At 40.0% G+C, this 21,965-nt stretch overlaps 1 protein-coding gene across 2 annotated transcripts in view; it reads left to right on the top strand.

Annotated features, from left to right (window-relative positions):
- Window positions 1-1,639: 1,639 nt before the first annotated feature.
- The window catches only part of STAMBPL1 (STAM binding protein like 1), a 43,318-nt gene continuing 22,992 nt past the window's right edge, over window positions 1,640-21,965 (top strand). Inside the window, exon 1 of one of the 2 annotated variants that reach the window (XM_034430360.2) lies at window positions 1,640-2,112. The gene's annotated coding sequence lies outside the window, so the exon portion shown is untranslated. The remainder of the gene's footprint in view (window positions 2,113-21,965) is intronic. The other variant, XM_034430361.3, reaches the window with a different exon arrangement.

Raw genomic sequence — 21,965 nt, 5'->3', positions numbered from 1 at the left:
CATAGCTTGGTGGGCGTGGCAGAGGAAGGATACTGCAAAATCCCCATTCCCTCCCCACTCCTGGAGGAAGGATATTGCAAAATCTCCATTGCCACCCCACTCTGGGGCCAGCCAGAGGTGGTATTTGCCAGTTCTCTGAACTACTCAAAATTTCCACTACCGGTTCTCTGAACTGCTCAAAATTTCCGCTACCGGTTCTCCAGAACCTGTCAAAACCTGCTGGATTTCACCCCATGATAGACAGACAGACAGTCAGACAGTCAGTTATAGAGAGATGGATGATAGTTAGACAGACAGACAGACAGACGATGGAAGGACGGACAGTTATAGAGGGAGACGATAGACAGACAGACAGACAGACAGTTATAGAGAGGGAGATAATAGAGATGATGGATGGATGGATGGATGGATGGATAGATGGATAGATAATAGACAGACACACATAACAGCATAGATTGACAAGAATATTCCTTGGCTTGGAAGAGGGAATGAGATGGGCCTATCCTCCAGATGTAATGGAGTGTGAGAATAACTTTGGGGGCTGCAGCCAGGACAAGATTATATAAGAGACATCTCAGCCCACAGAACGAATAGGGATGGAAAGCATCTCAGAAGGGACTCTCCTTAATTCTTTGGAAAGTAAAGGCAAAGAAACGTGCTGTCAAACTTACACGATATTTATTTTTATTTATTTTATTTCTATATCAAATTTACAGACCATCTCACTCACAGATTAACTCTGGGCACTGTACAATGAAAAACATACATAAAAACGGTGCAAGTATTTTAAGTCAATAAAAGGCAGTTAAAACAGGGTCGGAATAATTGAAGTTTAAAGAGATGGGGAGGGCCTTCAAGGTGATAACATCCCCAACAGTTGGCTAAGCTCAAGCAAGTTAGCAAGAGTCTTCCAACTCTCCATTCCCTTCCAAAGGTGCTTTTTTTTTTTTTTTTTTCAAGAGGCAGCTGGATTTCCCTGGTTTTTCTTTGAAGCCGTTTGGCTTCTCATCCAAGAAGCTTCTTCATCTCTCCAGGTGCCTCTTGAAAAAAAAAGCACCCATGACCTGGGTGACTGAGAATCTCCACAGACATCTCCATTCCCTCCCAATAAAGGTTTCCATGTTTTTGGATGCCCTCTCTGGTTTACACTGAAGAGCTGACGTCATCCTGCCTCTGGTCCTCCTTTGGCACTGCTGCTTCTCTTCTCATCCACCTGATCCCCGTTATTTTGTTTAATTTGATTTATTTTTGTTTAATTTGATTTATATGCCGCCCTTCTCCGGAGACTCAGGGCGGCTTACAATGCGTTAAGCACTAGCCTTCATACTTTTGTATATTTTATACAAAGTCAGCTTATTGCCTCCACAAACTGGGTCCTCATTTAACCTACCTTAGAAAGGATGGAAGGCTGAGTCAACCTTGAGCCTGGGGAGATTCGAACTTGCAGTAATTGCAGGCAGCTGTGTTAATAACAGGGTGCTTTAAACCACTGTACTACCAAGGCTCTTGGGGCTGATTTGAGCGGTTACCCCAAAGTTTCTCTCCCCCCGCCCACCTCCAATTACAACAATCCCAAAGCCAATCTGGGTTCCCTGAGGCTGGAGGGGGAAAAAACAAAACTAAAACAACCTCCCACCCCAAAAGCAGAGGCTGGCATGCGACTGTCTCTGCCGAGCCCGCCGTTGGATCCCTTTCCTCTGAGGTGTCCGCCTTCTGCCCCACCCCATCCCCGTTAGCTCGGTGTAACTATAAACCCGAGCGCGGCGCCACCCCTTCGCCTCGCCAGGGGAAGAAATGGGGGCTTCTTCCTCGGCGAGACCCTGCCGGCGGGACGGGCGGCCTGTCGCGTGAGAGGAATCAGCGCTCCGCCGTCCCCGGCGGCTTTGGCACCGCCGCTCAAGGGGAGGAAGCGAGGCCGGGCGAGCGGGTGCATGCAGCTGTGCTGTGCTGTGCTGGGCCGGCCTCGGCCTCTCATTGTTGAAGGGATTGTGGCGGGGCGGCCGCCGCGGCTTTCCTCATCCGAAAGGAGGCGAGCGCCAGGCGGTCAAACTATCTCGCCGCGCCGAGGAGAATCCGGCCACCCTGCGCAACGGCGGCGTTGGCGGCGTCAGGGTAAGCGAGCCTCCTGGGCGCCGCCCGCCTCCTTTTGTGTATCTTTCTTGAGCGCGTGGGAAGGGGTGGCGGCGTAAGGAAGACGGGAAGACGGGGCGCGGAGATGCGAAGGCAAAGAAGGAGAGCGGGAGCGGCGGGAAAAACGCCGGCGCGTTGCGTGTTTTAGTGGCGGCGGCGGTCTGGCACTTGCTCGTCGCCTGGCTCGGAGCTTCCGGGCGGATTTGGGGGTTAGCTGCTTTTCGCCTCACCTAGCCGAGAGGACCTAGCAGCTCCCCCATGTTTTGTAGCGCTTGCGCTGCCGGGGCTGATGAGGCTGGCGTTTGTGGGGCGTGTGTGAGGGATACGGTGGGCTTCGACGGCAGAACTGCTATTCCTCACCCCCCCCCCACAGCCCCATCCTTCCTCAGTTGCGGGAAATTGGTGCAGCGATTTTTCATAGCGACAAGGAAGGGCATGGAGAGAGAGAGAGAGAGAGAGAGAGAACCGTCGTTTGACGTTGTGTTTCTCTTAACATCTCTCTCCTCCTCCTACCCGTCAGCCCACAACGGGACCGACGCTGGCTTTAGTTGTTGTCCCACAGGATGTATGTCCAACACACACACACACACACCGGGGAGTAGCAATTGCTATGATTTCTTGTTCTAGCAAGCAGGTGGTGCCTGCGACTCCAAGCGTTGCCGCGTCTCTTCTTTTTGAGCTCGTTCTTCGCTTGCAGGACTGCGGCTTTGCTTGCCCTCAGCAGTTTAGCGTGTATTGATCGCGAGGAGTGTGTGGGTTGTGGGTTGTTGGGGTTTTTTTTTTAAAAAAAAAACAAAACCATGCTCTCTGCCTTTGAACGCAATCGGATGCCTGTCAGGGTAAAAGGATATCGGGGGTAATGTGTAAAAGCAACGTTGAGAAGATCCAGGATCAATAATTGACTTGGAAGGCCCTGCTGGAAAAGGATAGTCATAAATTGCATATATAATTCTGCCAAAATGTCAAGTCACCTTGAATTATGAAGTGTTCTTCCCCCATATATATATATATGGGGGAAGAACACTTCATAATTCAAGGTGACTTGACATTTTGGCAGAATTAAAGCTGTATTCTATTTCCATTCAGGTTCAACATATTAAAGACGAAATTCTGGGGTTTTTTTTGTTTGTTTTTGTTTTTTTTAATTTGATTTATATGCCGCCCTTCTCCGGAGACTCAGGGCGGCTTACAATGTGCTAAGCAATAGCCTTCATCCTTTTGTATATTTATACAAAGTCAGCTTATTGCCCCCACAAACTGGGTCCTCATTTCACCTACCTTAGAAAGGATGGAAGGCTGAGTCAACCTTGAGCCTTGGCGAGATTCGAATCAGCAGTAAATTGCAGGCAGCTGTGTTAATAACAGGGTGCGTAGACCACTGTACTATCAAGGCTCTTTAGCAGTTATTCCTGCCCTGTTTTTATCATAGGTGATTCAAAACGATACATAGAAATCACATTATAAAGAAAACAGAACAGAAGTTTCAGGCACTTGTGTTGTCTTGAATGGGGTCGTCCTTCCTTGTAAATCCTCCAGATGTATTGGAACTTAAACTGCTGGAATGCTTTGAAATACATCTGGATGATTGGAAAGTGCTGGTCTGTGAGGCTGGACTAGTTTGTCATCCTCAAGATTTTGAACAGGCCATATTTTCTCTTCAGGTAATATATTTTAAAAAACCAATGAAATGGAAATGTTATTATATCACATTACGTAAAGAAAGGTTTGCCATTTCTATACTGGATCCATCGAAAAATATGCATTATTTCATATAATCTCTAACATGACTGATATGAGTAGGACTGGATTAAATCTGAAGGGAGACAATCATCTTGAACACTTCAGCAATTCAGGGTCATAAGATCATAATACAGAGGATAATGCCAGGCATATGCTTTTAATAAACAAGCAAAGTTGAGTTTTAATCATAAAAGCAGTACATTTTAGATATACATGTTTGCATTGGTTATATTAGATGCGTAAAGTCATTTTTACCCAGTGCATTGCCTTCATCTTTTACATTTTAAAATAAACTGGCTGGTTTCTCTCTAAATTTCTTTTCCATCTGATCCCGGATGGAGATGAAATCCTGGCAACAACAGGGTAAGAGGCTGGCTTATCATTTATTTGGTTCATCATCAAGCAGCCTTGTAGCCATTTTTTACCTACTTGTAGCACTTCCACTGATGAGGACAGCAATGGCTGTGCCAATTGGGGAGTTCAGTGAATTGGAAATCCCATCATCTGGAAGTTGTCAGGTTGGAGAAATACTATAAAGAAAGTCTGATTTGTTTATTTTAAATTTATCTCTTAATTTTCTTGGTCTTATAAACTACTTCAGTCATGAATGACTCTTGAGTGGTATACATCCCAACCTTCCCAAATCAGGCAAAAGGCATACAGTACACATAAAGTAACATACACATGAAGAGCCTGTATGGTGTAGTGGTTAAGGCAGGTCGTTAGAAACCTGGAGAGTTCTTGTTCTCCTCCAGTTGGAAAACCTTGGGCCAGTCACTCACTAGGAAGGAGGAAATGGCACATCGCTTACAAGAAAACTGCAGGGACTACTCAGGAATCAAAACTGCCAGGAATCAAAACTGACTCAAAGGTCAAAAAGAAAAAGAAAACCCGCAATCAATCATATTGCTTTGGTTGATTATGTGCCATCAAGTCAATACAGAATCTTAGTAACTATACAGATAAATTTGCTTCTTCCCATTGTGGTCTTTCAGGTCTACTAATGGTGCACCTCTTGCAACTACAACTGAGGCTAATCTTCTCTTTCCTACCATCTTTTCCACCAGTATAGGCTTCTCCAGAGAGCTAGGCCACAATATTAGGTCTAAAATAAGATAATTTGAGTCTGATGTGTCTCAAATGAGAATTCTGGTTGATTTGATCAATGATCTATTTAAGTTCAAAAACACCTCGACCTACAATCATTTCTTTAGTAACCATTCAAACAACAACACTGTTAAAACAACAACATTGAAAAAAGTGATTTATGACCGGTTTTCACACTTCCTACCATTGCAGCACCGCCATGGTTGTGTGATCGCCAAAATTTGGAGGCTTGGCAACTGACACATATGACAGTTGCATTGTCTTGGAGGCCTATGTGATCACCATTTGTAAGCTTCCTAGCTGGCTTCTGACAAGCAAAGTCAGATTCTCCCAAATGTGCTTTTTTTCAAGAGGCAATTGGACTTTCTGGTTTTTCTTTTGCTTCTCATCCAAGAAGTTTCTTCAGCTCTGGCTGGATGGTGGGGAATGGAAGAATTTATACTCCTTGAGTATAAGGAGTATAAGAAATATAAATCCTTCCATTCCCCACCATACACCATACGTACTTATATTTAAATGATTATCCACCAGGACTCCAAGATCTCTCTCAGTTACTGCTGTTGAGTCAATTTCCATCTGACTCAACATTTGTGGTTGTTGTTTTTAATCTGTACTTGTACCTTTGGCTTTTCCTGCCCAGGTGTAAAACCTTACTTTTCTCAGTATTGAATTTCATTTTGTTGTTAGGGCCCAGTGTTCAAGTCCATTGAGATCCTTTTGGAAATTGAACCTTCTGGGGTGTTGGCTATTCCTGCTACCTTAGTGTCGTCTGCAAAATTCATGAGTTCCCCTTCTATTCCCTCATCTAAATTATTTATAAATTAAAGACTACCTGTAATCTTTCTAATCCATTTCATCCAAGTTTAGCATTATTTTCCATACGGTGTCACAGAGAAAGTTTCTTCAGATCTTTGCAGTTATAAATATATCCTGTCATCTGAATATCTTTCCCAATACCTTCACTCCAAGTTCTAGTATATAGTGCATTTCTTGACTGCTGGTTCTTTTACTACTGATAGTTACTCCTAAAAGGCAAGAGGTATACATCACTTCTGTATCGTTCACTTCATTATCTTTATTGTCAATTCTAAGACTGTTGCTGTACCTGTTGTCATAAATTTGGCCACCTTTTTTTAAATTTTGTGGATCATTTGCATGCTGTCAGAGTCACTATAGCACGGCAAGTTATTGTTGTGTGTTCTTCCAGTATTAAAGCCACACTCATCTTCCAATCCATCAAAGTGTATGTTCCACACATAGGTTGAATAAGGGGAGACTCTACACTGTATAATATACAATCTCATCTCATTCCTGTGACAACTTGAAGTAAGTTATATTATCTCTGAATTGTGGCTTCCTGAGGTATGTAAAAGGTTTATACGAGGACAGTAAGGTGTTCTGAGATACCCATTTTTCTAACCACAGTCCACAGCTTGACATGAAGAACAACTGAGGCTTTTCTACAATCAATGGAGCACATGCTGACATTTTTTGGGTATTCTTTGGCTTTTGCAGTTACTCAGCCTACATCAGCAATGTTCCTTGGCCTTTTCTAAAGCCAGCTTGAACAGCTGGCATCTCTCTCCGTATAAGGCTTAATCTTTGTGCATGATCCTAAGTATTATTTTGCTAGCATGTGAAATTAAAGATATGATACAATAATTCATCCATTCTGTTTGGTATTGTTATGTAAATTGACCTTTTCCAATTTTTTTGGCCACTGTGTCTTTTTCCAGATTTGATGGCATATCTTAGACATGCCTCAGTCATTTTACTGATTCTTCTTCTATTGCTAGCGATATTTCTGTTGCTATTCCATCCGTTCCTGTAGCCTGCCAGCTAGGCAATGACCAGAGTTCTGATTTAACTTCATCTTTAACCTCCTATATAGGAAATGCTTTTAAAATATCTTACGATGTTGACATCTTTACTGTACAGAATTTCAATATCATCCTTCCATCTTTTTTTTTGATCTTTGAACCAACTGTTATCTATCAATTGGCATTAATTAGCTTACCAATTTGAGATTGGAACCACATTCTGAGTTCAGACATTGTTCTGAAAGAATTTCTTTGATTTCCCATGTCTGTTTCGGTAGGCAGTGTCTTTGCAGATATTGCTGTAATGTTGTTTCTTGTGTCTTCTAACAGTTCTTTGAAATTCTTTATTGTAAGTTTGTTGCTGAGATCTTTCTTAGCTTTGACTTCTCATTTTAGCAATAACCACAGTTTGTTCTGGCCTCCAGTTTATTTTCTTCTGTTTCTTGGTTATTGGTAGTTTCTTTTCACATGCATCCTTAAGTTCCTTAAGTTTATTCCACTTTCTCTGGTTCCTAATGAATGAGGTTCAGAACTTCAAAGCAATTCCCAATGTTCTGTTTCAAAGTAGCATTATATGTGCTCGAGATCATATCGTTGAAATTAGTTGGCTTTCTTTTTCATGCTTTTCTCGCTTAATTTGGAATTTGCACATGAGCAATTCATACATCTTCCTCTACTGTAAAACCATGGACATATGTTTGCTATTATAACTGAGCCCTTACATCTTCTTCCAGCAATAATATAGTCAGTTTGATTTCTGTATATAGATAATCCTCAATTTACATTTGTTTAATGATTGTTCAGAGATACAAAAGTGCTGAAAAAAAATAGCACTTAGATTTATATACCACTTCACAGTGCTTGACAGCCCTCTCTAAGTGGTTTACAAAGTCAGCACATTGCTCCCAACAATCTGGGTTCTCATTTTACCGACCTCAGAAGGATGGAAGGCTGAGTCAACCTTGAGCCTGGTGAGATTTGAACTGTCAAATTGCAGGCAGCCAGCAGGCAGCAGAAGTAGCCTGCAGTACTGCACTCTAACCACTGCACCATCATATGCTCAAAATGCCATATGACCAGTCCTCACACTTACAACTATTCCAGCATCCCCATGATCATGTGATCAAAATTCAGGCGTGTAGTGACTGGCATGTATTCATGATAGTTGCAGCATCCCAGGTTCACATTATCACCATTTACAACTTCCGACAAGCAAGATCAATGGGAATAGCTAGCTTCACTTAACGACTGCAGCAAAAACAAAAAAAATACCAAAATCGGTGCGATTCACTTCATAACTGCATCGCTTAGCAATGGAAGTTCCTGTTCCAATTATGGTTGTAAGTTGAGGACTACCTGTGCTCCATCTGGTGATGTCCATGCTTATAGAATAATGATGGTTAACCTTTTTGCCATCACGTGTGTTACAGATGAAAATACCTAACCTGATATCTGTAAATATGTGTGCTTGTTTATATGTCATTGTGTGATGTCATTGTGTCACTTACCATTGGTTAGTACTTACCATTAGCCCCGCCTTCTCTGTATATAAGTTCTTGCTCCTCCCAGATTAGTGCCTGTCTAATTGTGTTCCTGAGGAAGAAAAGAAATAAATATTACTATTACAAGAAAGCCTACAGTCTCTTATATATGGGCCTAACCAGGATAACCAAACTAGCAACAAATTGGTAGCAAGAGGATGGTTTGGTAGGCCCAACCGAACATAAAGATGCAAGACTCACATAACGACAAAAGAAGACCTGCCACCAGATACATAACGAAAAGAATGGCAGCTCAACTAACTCCTGACAAATATACACCACTTGAAAATATTAAGAAACAAACGCAATTACAAGAAAATGAACTGCTAACACCAAACAAAGAAGATGAGGTAAAAAGAAAAATACTAGAATTAATAGAAACAACTACAGCTGAATCAAATCTGCTTGTGAAAATCCGCAGCATAATAAACGACCACGGAACAGCAGCAGATAACGAAAATAACAAACAAGAAAACTGCAAGGTAAGAAATTCAACCCCTGACTTCAAAAATGACACCAAAGATGGCGACAGCTTCCCGCCTTTTTCATGGCAGCCATCTTACCCACCTAATACCTCTAAAATGCCTGACCAATTACTAAAAGAATTCCAAACCTCAAACTACGAAATAAAAAACAAAACCTACCAAGAAGATGATTACCCGAGTCCAAAAACAAATAAAAAACAATTATTTAAACAAAACAAAGCTCAACCTACTGAAGTAGAAATAGACAATGCTATACAGGTGCTAACTGCAGCACTCGGGACTAAACTAACAATACCAAACAAACAACCAGAAAATGAAATAGAAAATTCTAAACTACCATCTACCAAAGGCCAAAAAGAAATAGACTGTCTAAAGAAAGGCCTAGCCACCCGAAGAAAGACAAGCTGGCAATCATACTTACCTACTGAAGAGCAGCTCCCTGAACAACCCGGCTCCATTGGCAATGGCGGCCCGCCTCAAGCTCCACTTACTGACGACCTCAGAGAAGACTCCCCGATGAGCAGAGCAGCACCCCAGGCATTCTTCAGTCACCAGAGGCCCTCCGGAAACAAAGCAGAGCAACAGAAGGCCGTCTGGGACTTCACCCCAGGAGCTGCAGACACAGGAACCTCCCTCATCGACTGCTGGAGAAAAATGAGGACTGAGCATGCCCAGAACGAGCCTGCAAAGAAAGAAGAAGGAAACATAAATACAAGTCAGCGCAACATAGAGATAAGTAAATACAGACATACATCTACCATACCCAGGCCTTATTGTGAGTATGCTAAGGTCTTAAATCATGGACAGCTACTAAACATGAATAACACCTCACTACACTCAGGGACAATACCTCCAGACTTTATAAAATTGAAATTAGATGGAAGCAACTTAATGGAATGGGATCAGTGTTTACAGATTGTATATATGAAAGAAAATGTTTTATTTTTTATTGATAACCCACCAAATAAGCCTTGGACCTATGAAATAGACTGCCTCCACCACAAAGCATACTATATGTTAATTGTTTCTATTTCCCCAAGTATACTCCCCAGTATAGAGCATAATTTAACTGTATTTGAAGTATATCAAAAATTATTCAGACTGTTCTATAGCAAAAATGTAGCCACTACCACAAAAATCTCTAGGGAATTCTATTCTGCCAAACTAAAACATGATACATCCATGAGTGAGCATATCTTGAATTTAAACGCTGTAAGAGCAGACCTTATTCAAAGGGGAGAAACCATTTCTGACAACACCATGAAAAGCATTATAATTAACTCACTAGATCACAGCTGGGATAACTACATTACACTAATAGATAACCTAAGTATAGAGCAAATTACTTTAGAAAACCTTACCAATAAGCTTATTACTGAAGATAGACTTAGAAGAGAGCGATATACACAACAAAGAGAAGGTAGAAATCAAAGAAGGACTGATTTCAGGGCCAGAGACAGATACCCACATGAATGTCTCACATGTGGATCTGAAAGACATCAGAGTAGAGACTGTCCCAAGAATATAGGATACAGTGACTCATATAAACACAAGGATAGAAGAATACACTTTTTAGACAGAACCTCCCCAGATTACAGGTATAAGAGAAGAGAATCACCACACTCTAGAGAAAGACAAACATACAGAAATAACCCTAGAGAAAATAAGAAAGGATCACTATATGGAATAAGAAATAATAACACTTTGATATCTGATTCACTCAACACCTGGCTCATAGATTCAGGAGCCACATGCCATACAACTCATAATAGAGAAATATTAAGTAACTTCACTGAAAAGAAATATTATATTAAAGTAGCAAACCAAAATAGAGTCCTAGTGAGAGGAATAGGAGACACGCATATAAAAGGTATAGGAAAAATAGAGGGGGTACTATTTGTGCCCGAAATTCCAAATAACATATTGGCAACCCTAAAGTTAAGCTTAGACAATGCAATAGAAACCACTTTCAGAGGTGGAAAGGTATTCATGACTAAGAACAACAGAAACATAGGTAAACTATTTACAAATGATGGACTAACATACCTACTGCCACAAGATAACGAACTAGTCTATGCAAACTATCAATTAAGAAACAAAAAACCAAATTCAGATAGCCATGATGAAAATAATGATAAGAATGCATCAAACACTGATACTAATATGTCTGAAAATTTAAACAATGGAAAACCTATTCACGATAATTGTAGTCACTTACTCCACAGAAAGCTAGGACACGCGAGCTTTCCAGTCATACGAAAAATGTTAGAGTGTTCCGAAGATTTAAAAATAAAGAACTGTAAAAATTACTTAGAATGCTCTGTATGCAATTCTTCCAAAATTAAAAACAAGCCAAAACCCAAAAAAGCCACCCGCACCACACAATCAACCTTTCAACTAATTCATATGGATGTAGTAGGCCCATTAAAACCTTCAATTAAATACAAAAAAAGATACTTCCTGACCATAGTCGATGACTATAGTAGATTTGGTTTTGTATACACCCTTAACCACAAAAGTGAGGTTTTCAAAAAATTTAAGGAGTTCTTTAAAATGGTAGAAACACAATACAATACCAAAATCAAACAAATAATGACTGACAGGGGGACGGAATTCCTATCCAACGAATTTTCAATTTGGCTAAAATCACAAGGAATATTGCACTTTAAATCTTGTCCATTTTCCCCATTCCAAAATGGAGTCTCTGAAAGGAAGAATGGTTTGCTACAAACCATGGTTAAATGTGTGTTAGATGATGCTGGTTTAAACCAGTCATTCTGGGCTGAAGCCCTTAATTATTCCAATTACACTATAAATCGCTTATGGTCCAGTACAATCAATAAGACCCCATACGAACTCATGTATGGAAGGAAACCAAAAATTGGGCATTTACACGTATTTGGTGTATCTGCTGATGTATATGTGCCCTCACAGTTAAGACGCAAAGGAGAGAAAGTATCCAAAAGACTGATATTTATGGGGTACGAATCAGGAACCAAGGGATATCGCTTCATTGATAAAAATAATCACTTCATTGTATCCAGATCTGCCGTGTTTCATGAACACATGAACTGGTCAAAATTACATCTCAATGAAATTTACCCAGAATCAAAAAATATTACACACACGCACGCAAAACATCACACATCAGATACGAACCCCAAATCCACATCTACTAACAGAATCAAATGCCCAGTAATAGTTAATGATGAATGGAAAAAAGGACACCCCACTTTGAAAGTAGATCAATTAACCGAAAAAGAAGCTAAGTATATGCATAGCGATGAACATCCCCAGAATAGGCCCATTAGATCCAATAGGGGCATAATTCCTAAAAGATTAGATGATTACGTACTGTCTATCCAAGCTAAACACCTGACTCCTAACACATATGATGACATACTTAAGCTACCCCTAGAAGAAAAAAGTAAGTGGGAGGAAGCAATGAAAAAAGAGATGGACAGTTTGAGAGAACTAAATGTATATACACCAACAGACCTGCCCACTGAGAAATCCCCTATTGGCACTAGGTGGATCTATAAAATCAAGGAGCTAGAGGATGGTAAATTCCTATACAAAGCCAGGTTGGTGGCTCAAGGCTTTGCCCAAAGATTTCCGGATGACTATGAAGACACTTATTCCCCAACCGTTAGATCAGAAAGCGTGAAAACAGCACTAGTGTTAGCTTCTATCTTAAATCTGGAAGTATATCAATTTGACGTGCAGACAGCCTATCTGCACGCTGATCTAGATAAAGAAATTTATGTGAAAGCACCCCCAGGAAAGGATACAAAAAAGGGAGAAATTTGGCTATTAAACAAGAGCCTTTATGGACTAAAACAGTCCGGTAAGCGGTGGTATGAGTGCTTATCAAAGATACTTAAAAATATGGGTTTTGTAGCTACTTCATCTGATTTTTGTTTTTTCACAAAAAAAAATAATGATTCTATTGAATATGTTTTGATTTATGTTGATGATATATTGTATTTTGGACACGACAAAATTAAATGTGATAATTTCGCTGAACAACTAGGCAAAAATTTCAACTTAAAAATATTAGGAAAGGTAAATAAGTATCTAGGAGTCCAAATTGACAAAACAGATAAGGGGTTCAAATTATCTCAGAAAGACAAGATTATGGAACTCATACAAAAATGTAATTTAATTAATTCAAAAATTTGTGATACTCCTATGTCAACTGATTTTTATAGGAATGTGTATAATGAGTACGAACCATTCAAGGATAACACGTTATATCGATCAATTATTGGGTCCTTATTATACATATCTAATTGGACCAGGCCTGATATCACCCTTGCTGTAAATTTGTTGTCAAGACATGTAAGCAATCCTAACTCATACCACTGGGAAGGAATTAAGAGGATTCTAAAATATCTAAAGTCTAGCATTGATATGTGCTTATTCTTAGAACCATTCATTTCTGAAAAACCAACTTTGACCTGCTACGCTGATGCTGATTGGGCTACTGATTCAAAAACCAGAAAAAGTACTTCTGGATATGTTTTTCTTATAAATGGCTGTGCGGTGCACTGGTACACAGGCAAACAGAATTTAATTGCCACTTCCACAGCGGAAGCCGAATATGTTTGTTTATCCAAAGCGGTCAACAATCTAACTTGGTTCGATGACTTGTTAACCAATGTGTGGGATGAACCTGTTTATCCAATTATTATCAATGAGGACAATAAGGCAGCAATTGATATATCAGCTTCCGAAGCAATAGGTCAACGATCTCGACATATCGATATAAAATATAAACATGTAAGACAACTGTCAAGTATAGGATTTATTAAAGCTATCCATTGCAATACTAGTGAACAAATTGCTGATATCCTCACTAAGCCATTGCCAACCAAACAACATATGTATTTGACTTCCAAACTTGATGTGCATATATAATCTTAATAACCCACCATTAGTTAGGTATTTTAGAGGGGGATTTGTTACAGATGAAAATACCTAACCTGATATCTGTAAATATGTGTGCTTGTTTATATGTCATTGTGTGATGTCATTGTGTCACTTACCATTGGTTAGTACTTACCATTAGCCCCGCCTTCTCTGTATATAAGTTCTTGCTCCTCCCAGATTAGTGCCTGTCTAATTGTGTTCCTGAGGAAGAAAAGAAATAAATATTACTATTACAAGAAAGCCTACAGTCTCTTATATATGGGCCTAACCAGGATAACCAAACTAGCAACAACGTGCCAAAAGTGGGGGGAGCACAGGGAGGTCGCCCACATGTGTGCCCACACCATAATCCAATGTGCCCCACCCCGTGCATGCATGCCCCCCTACTTTTAGCACGTGATGGCACAGTGGGCCCTGTAGGCCCATTTTTCACCCTCCCCAGGCTCCAGAGGCTTTCTAGGAGCCTGGGGAGGGCGAAAACAGTCTTCCCCACCCCGCTGGAGGCCGGAAACAGCCCATTTCCCAACTTCCGGTAGGACCGAAAGGCGCAAAAATCAGCTGGCTGGCGCACACATGCACACTGGAGCTGAGCTACGGCAACGCTCACATGCCCACTGATATGGCTCTGTGTGCCACTTGTGGCACCCGTCCCATAGGTTCACCATCACGGTTATAGAACGTCATACTGGTTGTTTAAAGCCAGTGCTAGCTCTGAAGAAATCATTGGATTGACAGATATTAATAAGTTGTTCCCCTTCATTTCGGTTTCCTAAGCCACTCAGTCCAACAGCCTTTTCCTCCTTGATATTTCCCATTTTTGGTGTTCCAATCTCCAGATACAAGCAGTACTTCTTGCTTTCACGTTCTGTCAGTTTCAAACTGATTATAAAACTCATAAAGCTCCAGTTCTTCTACATCAATGATTGGAACATTAACTTGGTAATCAGAATATTAAAGGGTTGTGCATGAAATCCTATATTATGTATTATTTGGTCATTAACTGGACTATAGCCAAGTAATGCTGTTGCTTCTTCCTAACAATAAAAAGCAACATTATTGTTTCTTTTTCACCACCTGAGTAGTAAACAGTCTGATCTGATTGAACGTGTCCAATTCCAGTCCATGTTTTCCCATGTTCACACTTCTGATGTTCCATGTTCTCGATGTAATTCTGTCTGCAGAATTTTTTAAAGCAGTATTGGCAACTAGACATACCAAACATTTTAATCTAGCTATGTCATGTAGCTATGTACTAACAAATATTGCTGGCAACCTAAATGAACTTTATTTTTTTCTCTGTATTATAGCACATTGAGTGCCAACTTGACCTGAGGAGCCCATTATCCATCACTACATCAATCGTCATTTTATATACTATATAGTATATAAAACATTTGTATCATGCTCACTCTAAAACGTAGTATAGTTGAGCCCAATTTTCATATATTTAGACTTCTCCTTCTGTGCATAGACCTGACCATGCCTGGACCTGACTATGCCTGGAGTTTTAACTTCAGCACCATGAACAGTATTTTTTCCTCTGCTGTTTTTCTCTTCTTCCTGGAAATTTACCTGAAAGTCTTGAAAACAGGCATATTTTTAGTGATCTTTGAGGGGGGTTGATATAATGTATTCCCCAATACAGATTTTATAATATATAAAATGTTACTGAAGCTTTCTAACATTCTTGTCTGTAGCCATATTCCAGTTCTTTTACTAAAATAAATAAACAAAGCATATCCAAGATGTATTGCTAGGCAATACATCTAGTTTATTTTTTTAATGTGGAATAATAATAATAATAATAATAATAATAATAATAATAATAATAATAATAATAATAATAATAATTTTATTTCTATACCGCCCTTCTCCCGAAGGACTTAGGGCGGTGTACAGCCAATTTAAAAACACAAGACACAACAATTATTAAAAATTAAAATAATTAAATAGATTTGGCCGATTTAAAACCCCAAAAATTTAAAATACCCCAATTTAAAATTATTATGTTGATAGCCCGGCCTGGTGGAACAACAGGGTCTTCAATGCGCAACGAAACACCCGGAAGTCGGAGATCTTACGTATTTCCGGGGGCAGTTCATTCCACAGGGCTGGGGCTCCCACAGAGAAGGCCCTCCCCTGGGTGTCGCCAGCCGACATAACTTGGCTGATGGCACCCTGAGGAGACCCTCTCTGTGGGAGCAGACTGGTCGGTGGGAGGCTATTGGTGGCAGAAGACGGTCTCGAAGGTACCCGGGTCCTATGCCATGGAGCGCTTAAAGGTGGTGACTTGGGATTAATTTGTAAAAAATATTTTGAAAAAATATGAAGTGTTTTTGAACATAGCTTATAAAGCCTTAGTGCCGTGATGGCGAACCTATGGCACGCATGCCACAGGTGGCAAGCAGAGCCATATCTGTGAGCATGCGAGCGTTGCCCTAGCTCAGCTCCAGTGTGTATGCATGTGCCAGCCAGTTGATTTTCAGGCCTTCTGGGCCCACTGGAAGTCAGGAAACGGGCCGTTTCCGGCCTCCGGAAGGCCTCCAGGGGATGGGGGGGTAAGGGAGGCCGTTTTCGCCCAAGAAAGCTTCTGGAGCCTGGGGAGGGCAAAAAAAGGGCCTACCAGGCCCACTGGTAACTTTTTTGCCATTGTGTGACAAAAGCGAGGGTAGCGCAGGGGGATTGCACGTGCATGTGTGGGGGGTGAGGGGAGGGGTCATTTTTATTTATTTTTATTTATTTACTTTATTTTATTGAATTTATATACCGCCCTACTCCCGAAGGACTCAGGGCGGTGAACAGCCATAGAATAAAATATATAAAATACAAAATTTAAAATAGAATAAAATGAATTAAATAATTTGGCTGAACAAATTTAAAATCCCAATAATTTAAAACCAAATTTAAAATTTCCATTTAAAAAGGGGAAAAACTTAGGTCAGGCCAGCTTGATGAAATAAGAAAGTCTTGACGTGCGACGGAAGGTACGCAGATCTGGGATCCTCCGTATCTCTGGGGGGAGCTCGTTCCAGATAGTAGGTGCCCCCACAGAGAAGGCTCTCCCCCTGGGGGCCGCCAGTCAACGTTGTTTGGCCGATGGCACCCGGAGGAACCCCTCTCTATGAGACCGTACTGGTCGGTGGGAGGCTATTGGTGGTAGAAGGCGGTCTCGTAAATAACCAGGTCCTAAGCCATGGAATTATGGGTGTGGGCATGCATGCGCACAACCCCCCTGTGCTCCCCCTGCTTTTGGCACGCGACAGCAAAAAGGTTAGCCATCACTGTCTTAGTGCATCCAGGGAAATAGCCAGCGTGTAATAAACTGGCTGGGGAAAGGAATATGGAACTTATATTTCCATGTGCTAAGCTCATATCTGATTGCCATGGATGTTACTAGCAGTTGAAGCAGTTGCTGATAGTTGTAATATTACTAATAGTGTTTACACACTTGTAATCACACAATCACACACTATCTTCCTCTACTCTCTCTGGCACGAAGAGTTGCATCTCCAATTATCTTTGCCTGGGTTGAGTCCATTTTCTAATTGAAAGTAGAAATTAATCCCTCCAGGGATTCATACAACTGTACAAAACACTAATTGTTCCTTTGGGGGACTAAAACTCTTATCTTCTACTTTCTGTTTTTCACTGCTTAGAGGAAGTGGGATTGTGCTTCTCAGCCTGCCTGATCAAACAATTATAAAACCAACTGTGATTGGCTAAGTATATGCAAAAATGAACAGCAATGCATGAATAGCTTGCTTCTGTACATCCTGTATATTAGGACACTTCCACATTTTAAATATGGCTCATGCAGTGTCAGAAACAAATGAAGTGTAATTGATTCATAAAAGTAATTGTTAATTGAAAAAGAAAGTAATAATAACTTTGGGGCAGAAGTTACTTCCTGGGAGTCACAAAGGTAAGTTAAAAACAGCATTGAATATTGGATTAAATTAGTTTTTGATCAGGCCATTCAGTGTTTGAATTCTTGTTCTGCCATGATGTTAAATTAGTTGCTTATCCACTAATTTAATTCACAAGGTTGCAACCCTGAAAACAGAACAGAATAATTTTCATATGTCACCCGGTAGTAAAGTATATATTCTCTTTGCATATGGAATAAAATCAGATAAGTTATATGGGTTTTTAATGTATTGTGTCATGTGTTGGAAATGCTATGTTTAAGCACTGTACATTTTAAAATGGGAAATGTATTATCTAGAAACCTTTTGTTTTGAACAGAAGTTATGTTGGTTTTGAGTTCAAAAATCAGAATTCAAAACCAGCATAACGTCTGTTCAAAATAAAAGTTTCTAGATCATAATTTTCCTATTTTAAAATGCACAGTGGTTAATCATAGCATTTCCAACACATGACATTAAAACCCATATAACTTATCTGCAGTTCTTCCAGGTTTGATGCTGAACCTCAAAGGCAGAACCTGCTATGACGTCACTGGAAGATAGATGACCCCCCCCCAACCCTATTTAAAAAATAAATCCTGTTTCTTGTTTTCTGTAATGATGGAGTAAATACTGAATTTTTCATGAGAGATATGCGGGTCAAACCTGGTCAGCCCCCCTCCCCCATCTTCAATTATTTTGTTTCTGTATGTTTCATACTTGTACTATTTTTGGAGGAAGATGGTACATAGTGACAGGGTTTAATAGAATGTTAGCTTTGTGAGGGCAGAATGGCTCTAATTGTTATTTCTTGTTTGTTTTTTTTTAATAATGTGATGATTTATACAGATGTCTTATGATTAAGAAAAAGATTATGTAAATAGCGCTGGAACTGTTGGGAGGAAGGCTGATAAAAAAAAAATAAGTAAATCACATTGGTACAGAAGTGGCCTTGCCTTATTTTTTGAAAACTGTGTTCATTGTCAGTTTAATGAAATTAAAAGGGCTTGGTTGCCAGATTAAATGAAGCATTGTATTTAGATTCTGGGAAAAATGATAAAAATCCATCTTCCGCTATAATGTTTTTTCCAAAATGTTGTGGATTGCGTTAGTGCCCAAGTACTATTAGCTAATAACATAGACATATGTGCCTTGTAGTTAAGGTTTTGAATTAGGATGGAGGTCACCCTCACCAATATAAGTTCATTGAGTGACTGGGCTGATCATTATCCAATTTATCTCACAGGGCTGTTAAGAGGAAATTGTGAAGAAAGAGAATGTGACATACGCCATCTTGAATTTCTGGAGAAAAGGATGGGATATAAATCTACTGACTCCATAAAATAAATCATCTTCAATGTTTCCACAGAAGTAAAAAAAAATCGCATGGAGACACTGTATTAAAGCATTATTTCAGATGAAAATACATGACTTAATACTGTACATTATAGTAATGCAATATGATTTTTATTTTAACTCCTCACACTCATCCCCGGTACCCTCCAAAAATCTTGGAAGGTTATTAAAGCACACAATTGTTCAGCCTGAATCTACCATTAAGAGGCCCTCCTTGAAAGTGATGGGCAGTCTAGAAACATGAAAAATAAATAAATCTGAGGTATTCCAGTACTGGTGAATAGTATTATAAATCAGAAAGGTTGAAAAATGTTTTCTTGATAGGAAATGACTCTGAAGGTCCCATGAGTTCTGGCACAGAGCAGCTTTTAGAATTACAGAAGTTTTAATAGTAGCTAAGTTCTAGTCCCTGTTGAGGAAGAGATTGTTGATGTCTTTCAATAATGGAGGAATAAAAGAAGCACTTTTTAAAAAACAAATGCAGGCGGTCTTCAGCTTACAACAATTGGGACCAGAACTTTTGTTGCTAAGCAAAGCAGCTGTCATGCCCAATTTTATTACCTTTTCTTCCATAGTTGTTAAGCCTATCACTACAATTGTTAAGTGAATCATATGGTTTGTTAACCAAATCTGGCTTCCCCTATCGACTTTGGCTTGTCAGAAGCCAGCTTGTTAGAAGGTTGTAAACAGTAATCACGTAACGTGATGTATTGCAACTATTGTAAATATGCCAGTTGCCAAGCATCCAAATTTTGATCATGTGACCATGGGGATGCTATGATGGTTGTAATATGAGAATCAGTCATAAGTAACTTTTTTCAGTGCTGTAAACTTCAAATGGTTGCTAAACGAAAGGCTGTAAATTGAGGACTACCTGTATGAAAAACAATAGAATCAGTGAGTTTCTGACTGAAGGTTTGTTCCTGCTGCAAGCCTTATTTAGCAAAACAGCTGTTTTCTGGAAAGTGTATTGTTTACTTTCTTATTCTAAACAAAAATACACAATCACTGTTGCAAACAGGTCTCCAAAGGAAGAAAAATATGGTTGGCACCACCAAGCTAATATTGGAAATGGGAATAATGGATGGGGAAAATGTTCTGGTCACCGAGATTAGCTATTGTTTTACAGGATGTAGGCTTATTAGTTTTTATGTTCCCATAGTCGAGTTCTGTAATCATCCTGGTCTACATGAAAAAAAATATTAAAATAATTTCTGAGGGGTAGTGAATAGGAGTAAGAATTTTGTATTCCAGTATTATACTGCAAATGGTATCCACTTGTGGTTAGGATCCCACGACCCTCCAGATATTACTAAACTGGAATTTCCAACATCCTTCCCCAGACCAAATTCAGTTCAGCAACGTCTGGAGAGCCACAGCTTCCCCGTCTGTGCCCAAGAAGTAGAAACAGTGATCCTCTGTGTTGGAACAGACAGCTATTAGAGGCTACAACTATTTTGTTTTAAATGTTGGGGACCACTGGCAAGTTATTGGTAGTGGCGTCACCCAACGTGCTAGAGCAGGGGTGTCAAACTCAATTTCATTGAAGGACGCATCAGGGTTGTGTTTGACCTTGGAGGGGTGGGGATGGCAAGGGTGTGTGCGGTCAGATTGACATCACTCATGTTGGGGGCGCCTGTGAAGGCCTCCTGCAACCTCTGCCAGTGAAAATGGAGCTCGGGAGGGCCACTCCATTTTCACTGGCAGAGGCACCGTGGGCCAGTCCTTTGCTGTTTCCAGGGCAGCCCCATGGGCCAGATCTAAGCTCTCCGCAGGCCGGACCCGTCCCCCGGGTTTTGAGTTTGACACCCCTGTGCTAGAGGCAGGGTGGATAAAAATCAATGATTATTTTTAAAAAATCAAAAAAATCAGATTTTTTTTATTTAAATCAGATTTTTTTGATTTTTATCGAATTTATTTTAATAAAAAACTTTGGGGGTAAAAATCTATCGTAAGATAGTTTTCTATTTAAGATACATAAATAATTTAGTTTATTCAGCATGAAATGGAGCTTAGTTATGTAGCATGAGGCTGTATATTCTGCAACACTGGGACTATCGGTGAGTCAACAGTGGGTCAAAGGAGTAGCAGAGATGACAGTTGCTCTTTAAAAATTATGATTTAAATCGAGTTGATTTAAATCAAGCCTTTTTACTAGTGATTTAAATCAACTTGATTTAAATCAAATCCACCCTGCTATGTATTATAAAATCTTCCCCTCTTTAGCTAGCAACATAATAATAAATAATGTAGGGAACCAGGCAGGTAATTGAACACATTTATTTAATTAATTCATTATTAAACCCTGGCAAATTGTCAGCAATACGTTGAAATGCCATGTTGCCACGGTATATAGTGTCCTCTAAAAATACAGTATAATGGCACAGATTTTATAATGTTGGTGGGCAGTACTTTGGTTTTCTGTCTTAGGAACCAAAATACATCAGGTTACTTATGAACATCGGTCTGTAGAGATGCCTCACATTGCTAAAGACAAATATTGCTTCGTCAGACTTGATGACAAAATGGTTGTTGCTAGTGGCTGCTTTTACCTCTTATCTTCAAGATGTTCCATCTGAATAATTGCCACCAAGCATCCCAAAGTGCCACTTGCTGCCTGCAACACTGCAGCATGGTGCTCTAAGTGGACAAAATCTACATTTATGGCTTTTTATATCAATTAGAAATCCATTTCTTCAAGACGCTTGGTCCTTAGGGACCTTCAGATCTTCAAAATTATCTCTTTCCTCACAACTAGACTCAGGCTGGAAGAAGGTTGTGCTGTAAGGGATATATAAGCATCTTAATGTGTCCATAATTGCACGCGGACATCTCACAGACTTTACTGTGAATTGTAGCTATGGAGAGTTACAGTTTTCTACTAAAACCTCACATTCCAAACTTTGGTTTGATAAGAATTATGTTCAAACCAAGACTAAGGTAATTTCA

This window comes from Pantherophis guttatus, chromosome 6, assembly GCF_059756535.1.
Source record: "Pantherophis guttatus breed Tessera chromosome 6, ASM5975653v1, whole genome shotgun sequence".
Taxonomy (NCBI): domain Eukaryota; kingdom Metazoa; phylum Chordata; class Lepidosauria; order Squamata; family Colubridae; genus Pantherophis; species Pantherophis guttatus.
This window is presented reverse-complemented; position numbering and strand designations above follow the sequence as displayed.